General features: G+C 41.2%; 1 pseudogene; it reads left to right on the forward strand.

The window, feature by feature from the left end:
- The first annotated feature begins 1013 nt into the window (after positions 1-1013).
- Positions 1014-6686, forward strand: LOC138814327 (serine/threonine-protein kinase PAK 2 pseudogene; annotated as a pseudogene).
- The last annotated feature ends 11815 nt before the right edge of the window (positions 6687-18501 follow it).

Here is an 18501-nt window from a genome sequence, read left to right on the forward strand (position 1 = left end):
TTAATGTCCAGAGAATGACTGTGGATTTGTTCTGATAGTATATTTCAGTGTTTGGAAAAATCATCTTTCAAAGGCTTCAACATCAAGAGCACCTTAAGAAATGAGAAAACAGGTTGTTTCTAACCTCATATATGCAGGAAATATACTAAGGCAAAGAAAGATGCTATGAGATTTCATCTGGAATAACTTCAGTAATTGCTTTGGAAACTTCAAGCGTCAATACTAAGAATACTGCTCAGTGAATAATCATACAAGGACAAAATTAAAAGTAGGAAAAAGGCTAGGTGCTAGTGAATCAAACTCTAACCCTCGCTAGTACTAAGTAGGCTAAGATCTGAGGATCACACTGGGAAGTCAACCTGGGCAATAAACTGTGAGGCTCTTTATCTCCAACTAATCACCAAACGTGCCTGAAGTGAAGCTGTGGCTCAAGGGAAAGTATCTAGCCTTGAGCAAACAAGCTCAGATAGAGCACTGAGGCACTGAGTTCAAGCACCATTACTGACTTTAAAAAAAGAAATCTGAGAACAAACCTGTGAAAGGCAGATAGGACAAAGGAAAAGCATCCAAACGTGACAGCAGAAACTCAGAGTGTGAAGCTCCAGAACTGGCTCACCAGGAGGGGGGTGGTGAAGCCAGAATCACAAGGTAATCAAGGTGATACACCTAGCTAAGAAACAATACCACTTCTGCTATAAGCCTTAGTACATACAGTGTTTTTATCTGGCAGGGTACTAGCATGGGATATGACATACCTGCAAGGGAAAGGACAGTCTTTACAACCATATCACATATCTCAACATCTGAAGAAAGGACCATCTTGGAAGAGGGCCTTCTATGTGAAACTTAAATTCTTGGGGCCTTTGAAAATAAGGAGCAGTATTACTTCCATGTGTCTTTAAAGACCTCAGCACAGGAGACAAAAGGGAGATGGCTCAAAGACATTCATGGGACTGGGGCCAGTATCTCACATCTATAATCCTAGCTGCTCAAGAGACAGAGAAGTGAGGACCATGGTTCAAAGGTAAGCCAGACAGACCAGTCCATGAGACTGATCTCCAATTAACTAGCAAACATCTGGAAGTAGGGGTGGGAGGCTCAAGTGGCAGAGAGAAACAGCTTTGAGTGAAAAACCTAAGGGACAGTGTACTTAAGCCTAAGTCCCAAGACTGGCCTTAAAAAGTAGAAAAACAAGAAAAGAATAGCTGCAGCTCTGAGTCTGGCACACTCTGTCAAAGTGTACGTGTATTGTCCAGGTGGAAGATGGCCTCCAGAGGCATTAGGAAAGAAGTCTTGACTTAGTTGAGGTGAAATCTCCAGTGACACTAAGTTGGAGGCCCCAACCTACACTGTGTGAGCAGTTTCATTTCATTGCTTAAGGGATTCTTAAGGATTTGGCAATCAAGCTCAGTAGAAGAGTAATCCCTACCAAGTGTAAGGCCTTGAATTTTGTCCCCAGCTATTCTATCAATCAATCAATCAATAAATCTAGGGTTTTCCTAAGAAACAAAAAGAGATCCCATAGTGGAATTAGTACCCAGGTTCCAGGAACTCCAGACGACAAGCTGAGAAATGAAAGCAGCACCAAGATGCTGGACAGTGATGTGCTTTCTGGTCCATGGACTGAAGATTAGTGGAGATAAAATAACCAAGCCTATGGCTGGAAGAGTGATCAGCATTCAAGATCTATCTGCTGACCATAGGTGTTTGCTGCTAGATGGGACTAAAAGCACTCCAGCAGCACATATGATATCAGGTGAGACCCCCTACCCCTTCCTGTCTCCATAATGAGATCTGATAGAACTGAATCCTGCAGGGAGAGCACCTGAGCCTCTCAGTTCTGGTCATAATAGTTCTAAAAGTGACATTCTCGTGGTAATGAAAAGCCCAGGACTGATTATATTCACTATGGAATTCTCCCAAATCTTTAAAGAAATATCAAGAATATTCCATAAAATGTAAAAGGAAGGAACTCTGCCATTCATTCTACGAAGCCAGTATTACTCTGATAGCCAAATTGGTAGAGGATGCAACAAAAACAGAGCATTTATTTTTCAAAAAATATATACATAATGTGTAAGTAGTTCATCCTCTGGCTAATCTATACAGAGAAAGATTACATTAGAAAGACACACCAAAGTGAGCATTGCCTAGTATACACCTACACACTGATTCCACAGATGTTTATAGTCTTGTGTAAATTTAGTTTGAAGTAAATAATTGATTTCAAGAAATCTATTTGTTTTATCCTATACACTCAAGTCCTGAATAAGAAAATCTCCCTCCTCTACTCACATCATAAGAGAATGCATATGCAACAGGGTATTTCAGCTGGGTAGCAGTGGCTCATATCTATGATATGAGCTGAGGATCTGAAGCCATTCTGGCAGGATACAAATTCCTTGAGGCCCTTATGTCCAATTAAAATTTGGTGAAATGAAGCTATTGTTTGGGTGGTAGAACACTAGCCTAGAGCACAAAAAGCCCAGAGACTAGGACCAGGTCTTGAGTTGAATCCCCAGAAGTGGTACACACATATAAAGAAACAAAGACATACATTGACAGAAAAAAGATATTAAAAAGAAAAGGCACTCAGAGAAGCAGCCTCATTGGACCATGGTTTGAAGGAAACCAACACTTTATCCAAGGGATAAATGTCTTAGAGACCACAAGTCAGGGCTGGAATGGCATAGCATAACTCATTCCATGCAGAGAGCAAGGAAAACTTTAGCATCCAGGAGATAGAATTCTGGCTCTTCCACACAGCCTTTTATTCTACTCCGACCATTAGGAAACATTTCTCTATAGGCCTAAAATCCACCAGACATGAAACACTTCCCAGAACCTTGAAATTCTATGACTTGTTGTCCATTTGTCTTCTATAAACACTTGTGACAACTAATATTTCTAATACCACTTAGTTCCCAATCACCCGACAATACACTTCTCACAACACTTGGGCTTGACACAATCAGTAGAAATTTTGAATCCATCCCAGTATAGTCTCCATCCACTGAAGAGGCCAGTCCATAACATGCTTTCTCTATCTAGGAACAACTCCTGTCTCTACACCCTTTATACTAGTACTCCAACTCGGGGCTTAGTGCTGTCAGTGAAACTGTTTGTTTACAAGGCTGGCATTCTACTATTTGAAGCACACTCCACTCCTGGCTTTTTGGTGATTAACTGGAGACTTTCATGCCCAGGATAGCTTCAAACTGAGATCATCAGAGCTTAGCCTCTTGAGTAACAAGGGTTACAGGGATGAGGTATGGGTGCCAAGCTGCTAGCTACAGAGAAGTATTACTCTGGTACTGTTCATTTCCATGCATTCAGACAAGGTTTGAAAGCAGTTTATAGACAGAATATAAGACACTCCTCTTGGTTATCAAATTTCAGGGCATTTTAGGCTCTCTGTCCCAAGACACTTTGTATATTCTCATGGGGGGGCGGGGGTATAGTATTGGCTTTGACCTTAGGGCCTAGATGCTGTCCTTTAGGATTTCTGTTCAAGCTTTTGCTCCATCATTTGTTTGCTCTTTGAAGGGGATCATCTGTGCTGTATGAGTTTGCCATGCCTTTTGACAACCATTGTGCTATTTTAGACACCAAAGAGTTATTCTACACCAAATTTGTGTCCTAAAATTCAATTCTGACACCACTCAGGCTTAGCACCATCTCTACAAATTTTGGAATCTGTTCAAATCTTAGGATAAAGGTTCAAAGCCACCCTGGGCCACTGTAAGACTCATATCCAATTCAACAGCAAAAAGCTGGAGGCAGAAGTATAGCTCAAGGAGTAGAGTGCTAGCTTTTGGAGAAAAAGCCAAGAGACATTACCCCAGTACTCTGAGTGCACAAAGGATTTCTAGTGTAACAGCTAATTTTGTTTTCCTCCCTCATCCTTCCTCTCCAATTCTATTCTATTTTTGCCTTCTTTAGAAAACGAACCTTGTTTCTCTCTAACCATTTAGGTGCTTTATTTCTGGAGTTCCCTCCTATCAATACTCCCATAACCCAGTCACAGTCAAATATTTATCAGCCTTTCCCTTAAGAATCAACATCCAGACACTGCCCACCCCCAGCATTGTAGCCACTTGCAGCAGGGGTTGTTCGGCTTCCACTTTGTGGCTGGCCGTCTCCTAGCTGGACCTCAAGGCTATCGCTGCTGTCCCAATTGTTCTTTGCTCCTCTTCAGGCCCTCTTGCTGGCCTGCAACTAACTGCAGCCTGAGGCAGCATGATGGGATACCAGACAGAAGAAAATTAGATAACACAGAGATACAGACAGAAAAGGGGGAGACCAGGCTCCCACGCTTGAGCTCTGCTGAACTTGAGCCCCAAGTTTCCACGAGCAAGAATATTTGAATTCACACAAGGAAAATTACCATGGACACATGCAAAAACAAAGCATCTTTATTAATATTACAATCTGAGCTAAAATAGAGTTTGTGAGAGACACTGGTTCCCTTATTCTATTGAGACAGAAGACTGTAGCCCAGGGAAAGCCCAGACACAGTGTCCATCTATTTGGCCCAAGGATAAGTTCTCAAAATCCCTGGCAGCACAAGTAAGTGAAGTGGAGGGGGCAGCAATCCAGTCTCTGACCCTCTCCAGATCTGACTATTTTAACCCTTTCACGGCCAGTGCTCAGTGAACCCAGTGCTGTTGAGGTAGCGTTCTTACCACTCAAACTTTTTCCAGGTTTCACAGCTTAGCTGCAGAGTTCTCTACATGTGGCAACTTCCCAACCCTTTGGCAGCTCCTCACAAGGGCTGGGACCAGAGACCTTTCTTCACGTGTGACCTGCTTTCCTCATGACACCCAAAATTTTATCAAACTCCAAGGCCTAAAAAATCCTTCTCCATCAGTTTTTTTTTCAATAAACAGGTAGATTTATTTTAAGTCAGTTTGGTATATGATACAGATTGGTTTTCAGCTTTTAATGAACTAAAATAGAAATTTCTAAGTACAGCAGTATCTGTCTGTGCAACAAGTATCTGTAAGACAAAATAAGGTATTTGATAGAACTACATTTGCATGAACAAATCAGATGAAAAATCTGAAAACATTTTTATATACCTTCTGGATTAATAAAACACAAAAAATGTTAATGGCTCAAGATACTACACTGCTAAAGTAAGGGGGGAAGGGGCACGAAAAGGCTGAGTTCTGTTGCAAGAGCTCATCTGTAGACTTGCAAAATCTAACTTTCCTATTGTTAGCACAGTGCTTAAAGGTACAGAATCTTCAAACAAGTTATATGTTGACAAAATTTGCTACATGTGTTGACAATGTGTGGCAAGGAGTTTATACCCACATAAATGACAATTATACTATTGTAGCTAATGCCTGCCACCTTAGTGCTATAAGATTCATTTGAGAATGTACAGAATTTCCGTTCTTCTCCATCAGTTGTAAGCCGTTTATTTGTGCAGTGTCTTCGGCCTATCAAGCATTATGACAGCTGGATTTTATGACCTTTTCATAATTTTGACTAAGGTCTGACAATGGAGAATTGGAAGACAAGTTTCCAGCACAATCCCACATAAAGATTAGCAGTTACCATTTTTAACACCAGAGCAAAGATCCTTTATCAAACAGTTGCATTTTGAAAATTGGTTCTCTATTTGGACTGGGGATGAGAGAGAAAAATTAGGAATAAAATAATATTCTTACTTCTCAAGCACTGATAAAGGAAGAAAAGAAAGGAAAGGAACCACCAGAGATTTCTCCTCTGTCTGATTTGAGCGCACTATCCATGTGGGTTTTGATGTTGTTACTGGAGAATTTACTGGCATGCCACAACAGCAGGCTTGGTCAATTCAGGCTTCAAATATCACAAAAGTAGAGAAGAAGAACCTTTAGGCTATGCTGAATGTCTTCAAGCTCTATAACTCTTAACACAGTAAAGCAGAAAAATCTGAATTTTACTCTTCCTAAGACGGCTTCCTTTCAGGTACCAACACTGCATACCAAAGGATCAGAAACATCACCACTAACAACAGAGAAGATAAGGATGAAGAGGCTGCTCCACATGTCATTATAGTCATACAAAATCAAGTTACACGCAGTCTGTGATTAATTCTATTCCTGCAACAGGAGGTGATTCTAATGCTGACAGAAATGCTGTGTCTTCAAGTAAACAAAAGAAGACCAAGAAATCAGCAGAGATTATGGAAAAATTAAGAAGTATAGTAAGTATATGAGACACTAAGGAAAAAATACATATGATATGAACATTTTAGACAAGGGTCTTCTGGCACAGGTGCCACTGCTACTGATGTAGCACTAAGACAGTAGGTTTCTATCAAACAGATTTCTTGACAGAAACAGGCAAAGATGGAATTGATCACGAATGAGATTCTGGGACTGCAAGAATTAAAGAGATGAGTTGTTTGTAGTGATGGTATGTCACTTGCTGGTGGTGTAACAGAAACGTGCATTCAGGAAGCACAGGTGGCTGCTGTATGCAGAGTGTTTACAGGCACTGGAGCTTTCACATACTAACCAAGTGATGCACACAGACCTCAAAATGACAGTGTGCTTTTGGGGATGGAAGGCTCAACTAAACTTACCAACTTTGTTTTCCATTTCCAGATGACACCAGAAAAGAGTGAATGCAGTACCATAGATGGAATAGCATTTAAGCTAAACCTTATAAAACAGTATAAAGAAAGGCATTGAAAAAAGAATCGAGGAAATACAAAATTGGTTTCCTTTAGATAAGAAAAGATTTAGGGCATAAGAATTGACTTAAATGTTTGTCACAAAATGGACAGAAGTAGAAATGAAAAACTATAGAACATTTAAGTAAGTAGCCCCTGTTGTGAGAAAGTAATAGATAGTATGAGTGTTCAATTTTATGAAAGAGCCTCTAAATTGGTCAAACTGGCATGTAATTGCCTATGCTTTAAAAACTGAGCTAAAGATTTTTCCTAATGTAAAAAATAAAACACTGATGTAAAGCTACTGTTACTAATATCTCTGTTCCCCAAATATAGTAGCTGCCTTGGATTCAAAACCGGACAAAACACCGGGCAAGCCTGCATCTCTGTGTTCCTTATGCTAACCAAAAGACCTAGTGGCATCTACAAACCTGTCAATCTTGTTTACTGTGCAATGAAAATAACTAAATTGTTTATTCAGCTGTTGTTAAATCTTTTATCTTTTGTCATTGGGACTTCCATGTTTTCTCCTCAAAACTTTAAGACTGACTTGGAGAGCATTAAGACCCCTTCTCCCTTGGTCACCCCACATCAGCAGGAAGTAGACATTATATGACAGCACTGTCCTCCTACCCTTTGTTTCTTATGTTTTTCCAGAGTTTGGAATGGTGGAAAGGGATTTAACCTAAAGCACTCACCTTTCTTAAGACTGTTGTATCTTAGGACTGTCCTTGCTACAGTCCCCACTGAACCACTTTCCCTCCCCTTCCTTTACAATGAATATACCAAGAGTCTTGGAAGAGAGCATGAGACCAGGGCCACATCTAATGCTGATTCCCTTGATGAACACTGAGACCATTTACTGATTGATAAACTGCTAATCCCTCTGAATATCGCCTTTATATTAACAATTTTACAAACAGAAAATAAATTCGACATCGGTCCTGGTGCTGGAGTTCAGGTGGCCTGTAACACTTTCCACTCTAATCAGGGGGGTGAGATTTGAAGATCCCAGTTCAATGCCAGACCTGGCAGGAAAGTCAGTGAGACTCTTATTTGCAATTAACCACCAAAATGTGGACATGGTAGTGTGGCACATAATGCCATACAGCCTTCAGCAAAAATTTCAGGGACACATTCCAGGCCCCATATTTAGCACACATGCTACACACCTCTTCACTACCCTCTCCCTCCCCAGAAACATCAAACAATAGCCTGAGCCAGGCACCAGTGGCTAATGCCTCTAATCCTAGCTACTCAGGAGGCTGAGCTCTGAGGATCTCAGATCAAAGCCAGCTCAAGCAGAAAAGTCCTTGAGACTCTTATTTCCAATTAACCAGCAGAAAACCTGAAGTGGTGCTGTGGCTCAAGTGATAGAGCACTTACTTTGAGCTGAAGAGCTCAGGGACAGTGCCTAGGCCCAGAGTTCAAGCCCCATGACCGACAAAAGGAAAAAAAAACATCTGAAACCCATAACATGTCAGAGAGGACAGCGGTTTTCCTCTCCAACACTAATCATGTGTGCATATGGATCCCCATTACTAATGTGTTTGACAATATGAGTGTTAAGTGGAAATTTAGGTATTTATGTTGATAGCACTCAGAATGGGACAGGACGTGGGATTTAAACCCTGTTTCACTTGAACCTGAAAGCCTCATAGGAGAAAAGACAGAGGACAGGGGCACCACACCCCCACAGCTTCTCCCCACAAAACTTCCTTGAGAATGGATGAACACATGGTCAGGCCTACAATAGGCCAAGGTAAGAGCCATGGACCTTCCAGTTCCAACATCCCCTCACCCACACCACACCAGATGTGAGGCAGCTTTCAATTCCAATAGCCTCCCCCCACACCTTTCTACTCCTGATCCTGGTCCCCACAGGATCCTCAGCACTCAACACGTCTCCCACTCCCTATGGATTCCAATGTCCTCACTAATGATCCTGACACTCACTGGACACCAAAAGCTATGGAACCAGGCTCGAAACAAACCAGCCTGCCCAGCTGAGTATATGAGAGTCTAGACAACAAAAATGGCAAAAGCAGATCTGTAGCTCAAGTGGGAGACAAGCTTTAAGCAAACAAGTTAAGACATACACAGCACCCATGCTCTGAGTTCAAATCCCAGTTGTGACCCGGCAACAACAGGGCAGCAGAAACTGAACAAAATTGACACCTTCAGAATGAAACAGCCCCCCCTCCCTCAGCAGAATGCACCTCCTACCATTGACACTCCTCACTGGCTGTTTAATGAAGACTTTCTTACAATTAGCCAATCACAAACAGCCATTGTAATTGGTTTGTTGTAGCAGAATCCCACCCCTGCGGCCTGGAACAAACTGGCTTCATTTACCCAGGTGAATGGACAGAGAGGGAAAGAATCCAGGAAAACACCTCTTGTCAGTTAGGCTTTAGTCCCTGGGGTGGACCTGGGTCAGTCTTGGGATAATTCATACAGCAAAATTTGTTACTGGCATCCATCTGTGTGTTTGTGTGTGTGTGTGTGTGTGTGCGCGCGCGCTCATGTGTGTGCACATATGTGTGCATGCACACACACGCACGTGCACCCATGCATCCACGCACAGGTACTAGGATTAAACGCAGGGCCTGGGTGTTGGTCTTAAGTTTTAACTCAAGGCAAGTGCTCTACCACTTGAAACACAACTCTACTGCCAGGTTTGTTGATGATTAATTGACAATAAGAGACTCAGGCTTCCCTTCCCCAGGCTGGATTTAAATGGTGAGCCTCAGATCTCAGCCTCTTTAGTAGTCAGGATTACTAGCAGTGCCCAGCTTTTAAAAACTTTATTTACTTACTATTACATCTTCAAGATACACCCAAGTTCTGGAGGCTCATGCATATAATCCTAGCTAACCAGAGGCTGAGATCTGAAGATCCCACCAGCCTGGGAAAGACTCTCAGAGAATCATATCTCCAGTTAAACACCAAAAAAGCCAAAGGATAAATGTGGCTCAAGTGGTAGAGTGCTAGCCTGAAGAAAAAAATCTCAAGGACAGCCCATTGGACCTGAGTGTAAGCATAAGACCCAGCAAAAATAAAAACTTCTCCAGAGTACCAATGGGTCAGCCTATAATCCTGGCTACTCTGACACACCCCCACACTCCCACCTTTCATTTGTAGAATGAGATTTCAATTCAACATGTTATTTTGTGATTACATTGCATATTTTCCCCCTCTTTTTGTGCAGTTCCTTGAGTTTGAACCGAGGCCTGGGTGATATCCCTTGTGTTTCCTTCAGGACTGGCATTCTACCACTTAGGCCACAGCTCCACTTCCTAATTTCTGATGGTTAATTGGAAATAAGAATCTCATGGGGGAAGAACATACTACAGCAAAAGTCATACTTACAGTGGTCATTCCTACATAATACGCTTCTGTAACATATCTCATACTTGGATTTCTGTCCAATTTCTCTCCCATTCCCTCCATCAATAGATCTGGCATATTTCTGACTCAAAATAGCCCTCCCTCTATATTCAAGACATGGAGATCAGGAGGGTAGTGCTTGAAGGTAGCCCAAACTTCACAAGATCATCTCTCAAAACAAGTGGATTGTGGTGGCACCTGCCCATCCATAATCCCAGCTCCTCAGAAAACAGAGCGGAAATGACAGAATGGATTTGTTGGCAAAATGGTGGAGTAGAACTTCCTCCATGAGACTCTCGAGGAGAAGAGTTATTTCATTAAAGGAGAACCAAGAATTCTAAGAGGACTGGGCACTGGTGGGTCACAACTCTAATCCCAGCCACCCAGGAGGATGAATTCTGAGGATCCTGTTTCATAGCCAAGAGTAAAGTTCATGAAACCAATAAACCATCAGAAAACCAGAAGTGAAATGGTGGCTTAAATAGTTAGAGTGCTAGCCTTGAGCAAAAAAAGCTTAGGCACAGCACTCAGGACTGAGTTCAATCCCCACTATTGAGAAAACAAATTCTAAGAGTAAAAGAAGAGCACCAGCAGCCTGGAGTAGGCAGATGGGACAGTTGAAAACCATGGACATCTAAATATGACAGCAGAAACTAGGGGTTTAGAGCTCCCATGAGAGCTCCCCTAGAAGGATTTAGTGAAACCATCATCACAAGGTAATCAAGGTGATAGAGCTAGCCAAGAAACAACCCCTACTGTGAGCCTTACAATAGTGTTCTCAGATAGATAGATAGATAGATAGATAGATAGATAGATAGATAGATAGATAGATAGATAGATAGATAGATAGATAGATAGATGAGAGAGAGAGAAGCAAAGCAAAGCAAATCTAAGGGTCTCCTAGGAAACAAAGAACATATTCCACAGTGGAATGAGTACCCAAGTTCCAGGAACGCCAGATGACAAGCTGTGATGTGAAAGCAGCACCAGGAGGCTGGACAATTATATGTCTTCTGGTCAGTGGTCTGTGGATCAGTGGAGAAAAACAACCAAGCCTGTGGCTGGAAGAGTGCTCAGCATTCAGGAGCTATCAGATAACCATGAGAGCTTCTTGCTGGATGACACTGAAAGCACTCCAGCAGCACACATGATACCAGGTGACAACCCCCTTCCCATCTACATAGGTGAGACCTGAAAGAACTAAAACCTTCAGTGAGACCACCTGAGTACCTCAGTTCTAGTCATAGTAGTTTTTTTTAATTATGAAAATACTGTACAGAGGGGTTACAATGACATGGGCAAGATAATGAGTACATTTCTTATCAAGCATTGTAGCCTCCTCCTTTGTTTCCCCTTCCCATCCCTTCCTATCCGACCCTTATGCCTCCACCCAATCCTCCTCCCCCCACGAAAGTTGTAAAGTTCGTTTTCGACATAACGACGTGTACATCTCATTGTTGCAATGGGTCCACCTGTATCCCTAGTTAAGCGATTTGTTTTTTCCCTTCCCCTCCACAAATTATACCAACATCAAATACAGTGAAAGCAGGGGTTATACCATGGGGGAGGGACATACAAAGCAACAAAGAAATAATCTTATAAATGTGTTAGAAAAAAATCACATGAAAGAAAAAAATATTTGAATACATATCTTAGGGTTCATTTTGTATAACATCAACTTATCTGACCTTTTCTGCTTGACTCAGACATATACTAGTTATTACAAATAAGGGAAACCATGGGACCTATGTTTCTTTGGGCCTGGCTTACTTCACTTAATATAATTTTTTCCAAGCCTTTCCATTTCCTAACAAATGGGGCAGTGTCATTCTTTCTGATGGAGGCATAGAATTCCATTGTGTATATATACCACTTTTCTTGATCCATTCAACTACTGAGGGGCATCTGGGTTGGTTCCATATCTTAGCTATAGTAAATAATGCTGCAGTAAATATAGTCATGCTGGTAGCTTTAGTGTGGTCTTGTTTGTGAACATTTGGGTAAATGCCCAAAAGTGGGATTGCTGGGTCATAGGGGAGCTCTATGTGGAGTCTTTTGAGGAACCTCCATACTGCTTTCCAAAGTGATTGAACAAGTTTACACTCCCACCAACAACGCAGTAAGGTTCCCTTCTGTTCACATCCTCTCCAGCATCTGTTGTTATTAGAGTTCTTGATTCTAGCCATTCTAACTGGGGTGAAGTAGTATCTCAATGTTGTTTTGATTTGCATTTCTTTTATGGCTAGTGAGGTTGAGCATTTCTTCATGTGTCTATTGTCCATCCTTCTTTCCTCTTCAGAGAAGTTTCTCTGTAAGTCTTTAGCCCACTTATTATTCGGGCAGTTGTTTCTTTGAAGATTTGTTCTTGGGGGATTTAATTTTTTGAATTCCAGGTATATTTTAGATATGAGACCCTTGTCTGATGTATGGCTAGTGAAGATCTTCTCCCAATCCATGGGCTTTCTATTGATCTTGCTAGCTATGTCCTTTGCCATGCAGAAGCTCTGCAATTTCATGCCATCCCATTTGTCCAACATTTCTTTGATTTGTTGTGTTTCTGGGTCTCTATTAAGAAATTTTTGGCCTGTGCAAAGGAGATCGAGGGTTTCTCCTATTCCATCCTGTAATGTTTTCAGAGTGTTTCCATGTGTTCCAAGGTGTTTGATCCATTTGGAGTTGATTCTAGTGCAGAGTGATATATAAGGATCTAGCTTTAGTTTTCTACACGTGATTAACCAATTTTGGCAGCACCATTTACTGAAGAGGCTGTCTTTCTTCCATTCTATTTTTTTTTTAGCTGCATTATAGAAGATTAGATGGCTATAGGTCTAGAGATTCATTTCTGGGTTTTCAATTCTATTCCATTGGTCCTGAGGTCTGTTCTTGTGCCAGTATGACTTTGTAGTAGAGTTTGAAATTTGGTACTGATATTCCTCCAGCACTGTTCTTTCTGTTGAGAATCGTTTTTGCTATTTGGGGTCTTTTATTGTTCCATATGAATTTTTGGATTGCCTCTTTTATTTCCTTGTAGAATGAGGTTGGAATATTGATAGGTATCACATTGAATTTGTAGATAGCCTTGGGAAGTAATGCCATTTTCAAGATGTTGCTGTTTCCAATCCAGGAGCATGGGATTTTTGCCACTTTCTAAGTTCTGTTTTGGTTTCCTTTTTCAAGTTTTTAAAGTTTTCATCATAGAGGTCCTTCACTTTTTTGGTTAAGTTAATTCTTAGGCATTTTATTTTTTTGTGCAGCTATTATGAATGGAATTGCTTTCCTAATTTCAGCCACACTTTTCTCATTGTTGACATACAGAAAAGCCATTGATTTTTGAGGGTTAATTTTATACCCTGCTACTTTGCCAAAGTTTTGAATCAGCTTGAGTAATTTGGGAGTGGAGTCCGTGGGATTCTTTAAATACAAGATCATGACATCTGCAAAGAGGGAGAATTTTACTTCTTTCCCTCTCTGGATCCCCTTTATGTTTGCATCTTGTCTTATTGCTGTAGCTAGGCATTCTAATACTAGATTGAAGAGAAGTGGACATCCTTGTCTCATTCCTGAGTTAAGAGGAAATGGCTTTAGTTTTTTATTTTTTTTATATTTTTTTATTGTTTGTGCGAATACCATACAGGGGAGTTACAATTATATGGGCAAGATGACAAGTACATTTCTTTGTTTGTTTGTTTGTTTTGGGTCCAGTCATGGAGCCTGAACTCTGGGCCTGGGCGCTGTCCTTCAGCTCTTCAGCTCAAGGCTAGTGGTCTACCACTTGAGCCACAGCGCCACTTCCTGCAACTTTTTGCTTATGTGGTGCTGAGGAATCGAACCCAGGGCCTCAGGAATGCAAGGCAAGCGCTCTACCACTGAGCCACTTTCCCAGCCCCAACAAGTACATTTCTTATCAAGCCATGTTGCCTCCTTGTTGTTTCCCCTTCCCATCCCTTCCCATACTCCTCCCCTCCCCCACCCGATCCTTCCCTCTCCCCCCCACCAAAGTTGTTAAGTTCCTTTTTCAACATAACGACTTGTACATTGGCTTTAGTTTTTCACCATTAAGTATAATGCTGGCTGTAGGTTTGTCATATACAGCCTTTATTGTATTGAGGAATGTTCCATGGATTCCTAATTTTTCCAGAACCCTCATCATAAAGGGGTGTTGGATCTTGTCCAATGCTTTTGCTGCACCTATTGAGATAACCATATGGTTCTTATCCTTACTCCTATTGATGTGATGAATTATATTAATTGATTTGCGTATACTGAACCAGCTTTGTATCCCTAAAATGAATCCTGTTTGATCATGGTGTATGATTTTTTGGATGAATTGTTGAAGTCAATTGGCCAAAATTTTGTTGAGAAGTTTTGTATCAATGTTCATCAAAGAAATGGGTCTATAGTTCTCTTTCTTTGATGAGTCAGTGCCTGCCTGGTTTTGGGATGAGGGTTATGATGGCTTCATAGAATGAGTTTGGTAGTGAACTTTCTCTTTCAATTTCATTGAAGAGTTGGAGGAGTATTGGTGTGAGCTTTGCTTTGAAGTCCTTGTAGAATTCCGCTGTAAAACCATCTGGTTCTGGGCTTTTCTTAGATGGGAGGTCTCTTATTGCTGTTTCTATTTCAATGCTTGATATGGGCCTGTTAAGATGATTTAACTCATCTTGGTTTGTTTCGGCATGTCAATATTTGCTAGGAAAAGGTCCATTTCTGCCAAGTTCTCAAACTTATTAGCATAAAGGTTTGAGAAGTATTCCCTTATAATGTTCTGAATCTTGTTTGTTTTCTGTGGTGATGTTTCTATTCTCATCTCTGAGTTAATTTATTTGGGTGTGTTCTCTTCTTTTTGTCTTATAAGATTTGCTAAGGGTCTGTCAATTTTGTTAATTTTTTCAAAGAACCAACTCTTTGTTTTGTTGATTCTTTCTATGTTTTTTTTGGATTCTAACTCATTTAATACTGATTTAATTTTAATTATTTCTTTCTGTCTACTGGATTGGGGTTTATCTTGCTGCTCTTTTTCAAGGAGGCTCAGATGACTCATTAAATTGTTGGTTTCAGATATCTCCAATTTGTTGATGTAGGAACTCAGAGCTATAAACTTGTCTCTCAGTACTATCTTTGCTGTGTCCCAGAGGAGTTGGTAATTTGTGTGTTCATTTTTGTTGAATATCATGAACATGTGAATTTCCTTTCTAATATCTTCCATGACCCACTCGTGATTCAGCAGTGTGTTGTTCAACCTCCATATGTTACAGGACTTTCTTTGGTGGCTTTTGGTGTTGAGTTCTAATTTTATTCCCTTGTGGTCTGAGAGAATGCAAGGTATAATTTCAATGTTTCTGAATTTGGACAAGTTTGCTTTTTGGTCTAAAATGTGGTCTATTTTAGAAAATGTTCCATGTGCTGCTGAGAAAAACGTGTAGGGAGGGGAAGGGATATTGCAGAAAGCTTCAATGGGGATGCAGGCTGACCCATTGTGATGAAGAGATGTACAGGACACTATCTTGAAAATGAACATTACAATGTTGGGAGGAGCAGGATGAGTTGGAGAGGTGGGGAGGGAAGTGATGGAAGGGGAAAAATAAAGGAGGAGGTAACAATGCTCACTATGAAATGTACTCATTACCCTACTCATGTAACTGTAACTCCTCTGTACAACATTTTTACAATTTAAAAAAAGTGAAAAAAATAAAGTTCCTGTGGAAGCCAGGCACTGGTGGCTCATGCCTGTATTCCTAGCTACTCAGGAGGCTGGGATCTGAGATTGTGGTTCAAAGCCAGCCCAAGCAGGAAAGTCCAGAAGACTCTTATCTCCAGTTAACCACCAAATAAAATGAAAGTGGCACTGTGGCTCAAGTGGTGGAGCTCTCTCCTTGAGTTGAAGAGCTCCTTGAGTTGAAAAGCTCAGGGACAGCAACCCAGGCCCAGAGGTCAAGCTCCATGGACCAACAAGAATAAAAGATCCTGTGGAAGGGCTGGAGTACAGGAGGAAGTGGGGTGAGTTGGTACAGTTCTTTGCAGGGTTTTATTTTGGATTGCTTATGTGGCCAAGCTGGAGCTTGAATTCAGGGAATGACAGATGCCCTCAAGCACAGGGGGTACTTTTTTGCCCAAGTTGAGCACTTTCACTAGATCCACAACTCCACTTTCATCCTTCACACGCTTTATCAGAGATAAGAATCTCAAGCACATTCCTTTGAGGACTAGCTTTAAATCACAATCCTTAGATCTCAGTCCCCTGAAGAGCTTAGATTGCAGATGGGATCCACAAGCAACTAGCTGTTTGAAGTTTATAGCAAGGACTATTTCATGCAGTCTTTCTAATGAAGACTACAAGACGGAAAATGGGAAGTCCTGTTGGATATTTGGAAACTGAGGCACAATGAAGGGAAGTAACAACCCAGGAGGCACTGCCATGTAAGGATTGACAACACTGCTTCCTATGAAGTTCATCTCCAAGGTTTTGTGTAGTGTCTGATGAAGCTCCTGATTGATCTGTGGGCTTGTGTTGCTGCATCCCTGTTGTGGGGTACCCCTCAACACTGTGGACATTGGGGTGGGATCATCTTCTGGGATGTTTGTCATGGGCACTGCAATGTGCAAACCATCCGCGGTCTCCACTTTTCTTTATGCCAGGACCACCTAACTCAAGTGTGGCCACCAAAATGTACCCACATGTGGCCTAGAGACCCCCTGCTTTGGGAGTGATGGCAGTCTGGTGCCCTGGAATCAGGAGAACAGCATGCATCAGTCCACCTTCCAAGACTGGCTGCACCAACACCCAGAGGAGAAAGAGGGTCTCTCCTTTCTGTCCATCCATGCTACATAGACTAGATTTGCTTTCTAGTGTGCCAGGGGTCAATAGTCCTAAAACTACTTAGGAGGCTGAGATCTGAGGATCGTGGTTGGAATCCAACCTCTTCAAACAGTGTAAACTGCTGTCTGGAGGAATTATGCTAGAGGAGATGCTCCAATTAAATGGATAACCATGGAAGTGGCCCTGTGGCTCAAAGTGGATAGAGTGCTAGCCTTGAGCAGAAACAGCTCAGGGACAGCTCCCAGCCCTAAATTCAATCCCCATGACCAAAATTAAAAAAAAAAAAAAAGAAGTAGAAATTCGACTAGATGAGAAGATTGTGAGCCTCATGACCACTGCAGAAGGCATTTCCACTCTGTGTCAGAGACCACACTCATGGGGTACGTGCAACTAGCCCTCTTTTATGCTATAACACAACAAAGGGCTTTTCTATTGATAGAAGCAGTCTGGGATTTTTATTTTATTTATTTCATTTTTATTGTTCTTTTTATTTTTTGACAGTTCTGGGTGTGAAATCTGGGCCTGGGAAATATCCCTGAGCTCCTTTTTGCTCAAAGCTAGCACTCTCCCACTTGGGCCACAGTGCTACTTCCAGCTTTCTCTGATGGTTACTTAGAGATAAGATTCATACAGCCTTTTCTGCCTGAATTGGTTCTGAACCATGATCCTCAGATTTCAGCCTCATGAGTAGCTAGTATAGCAGGGGTGAGCCACTCACCCAGGTGAGGTTCATTTTTACAACCTCTTTGATGGTGTCCTGAATATCTATTGCTGAAATGGAGTTTGTTGTTAAAACCTGACTCCTAGGTTAAAGGAGCTGCACGGTGGTTTATTGCTTTTTTACCTAATCTGTATTATAAATATATTTTGGTTAATCCTGAGATGTGTCCTCTTCAACAAAATAATCTTAAAAGGTATACATAATCGCAATTTATTTAAATGTGTTCACATCTTGTTGAAAGATTAAATATGAATCAAGGTTCGAAGAAAAAAGCAAAAAGAATCAACATCCACACTGTCATACAAAATAATATTTATTAAAATGAATTCCAGGAAACGGAAACTAGATTATTTTTTCTTGTTTGTTCCTTCATCAATATTTTGGGGATAATGGGCAGAGTACAAAAATGGAGGCAGAAAGGGTAAATACATGCAGTAGTGATATTCAGTAGATACTATGTTGAAAATGAATTATACAGGGCAGAGATGAGCTGGGGAGAATGGGAAAGAGCAAAGGAAGGGGTGACAGTGTCCAAAAAGAAATACACCCATTACTGAGTTATGGAACAGTAACATCAACTTTATAATAACAATTTTAAAATATGAGAACTAAAAATCAACATCTAGTTTGTTGCCAGGGGCATAGGCCTGTAATCATAGCTACTCAGTGAAGAGCTAAAGTTAACTCCATTTTAAAATTAACCCCACCAATCTGTAGCTGTGCGGCCCTAAGAATAATCCTGAAAGAGGTACAGTTCTCAAAAAAAACCCGCAGGATGCCACCAACCCTGCCCACCCTTAAGAAAGAGATCAGTTGCCTAAGTGTTCTATCAGAAAAAGGGAAGTGTGATCAGGGTGGACTTAAACCCCCCAAACTTGTAAACTTGCCTGTGTGGAAACCCCCTAA

The sequence above is a fragment of the Dipodomys merriami genome, unplaced genomic scaffold (genome assembly GCF_024711535.1).
Source record: "Dipodomys merriami isolate MVZ:Mamm:240054 unplaced genomic scaffold, mDipMer1.0.p SCAF_6, whole genome shotgun sequence".
NCBI lineage: Eukaryota > Metazoa > Chordata > Mammalia > Rodentia > Heteromyidae > Dipodomys > Dipodomys merriami.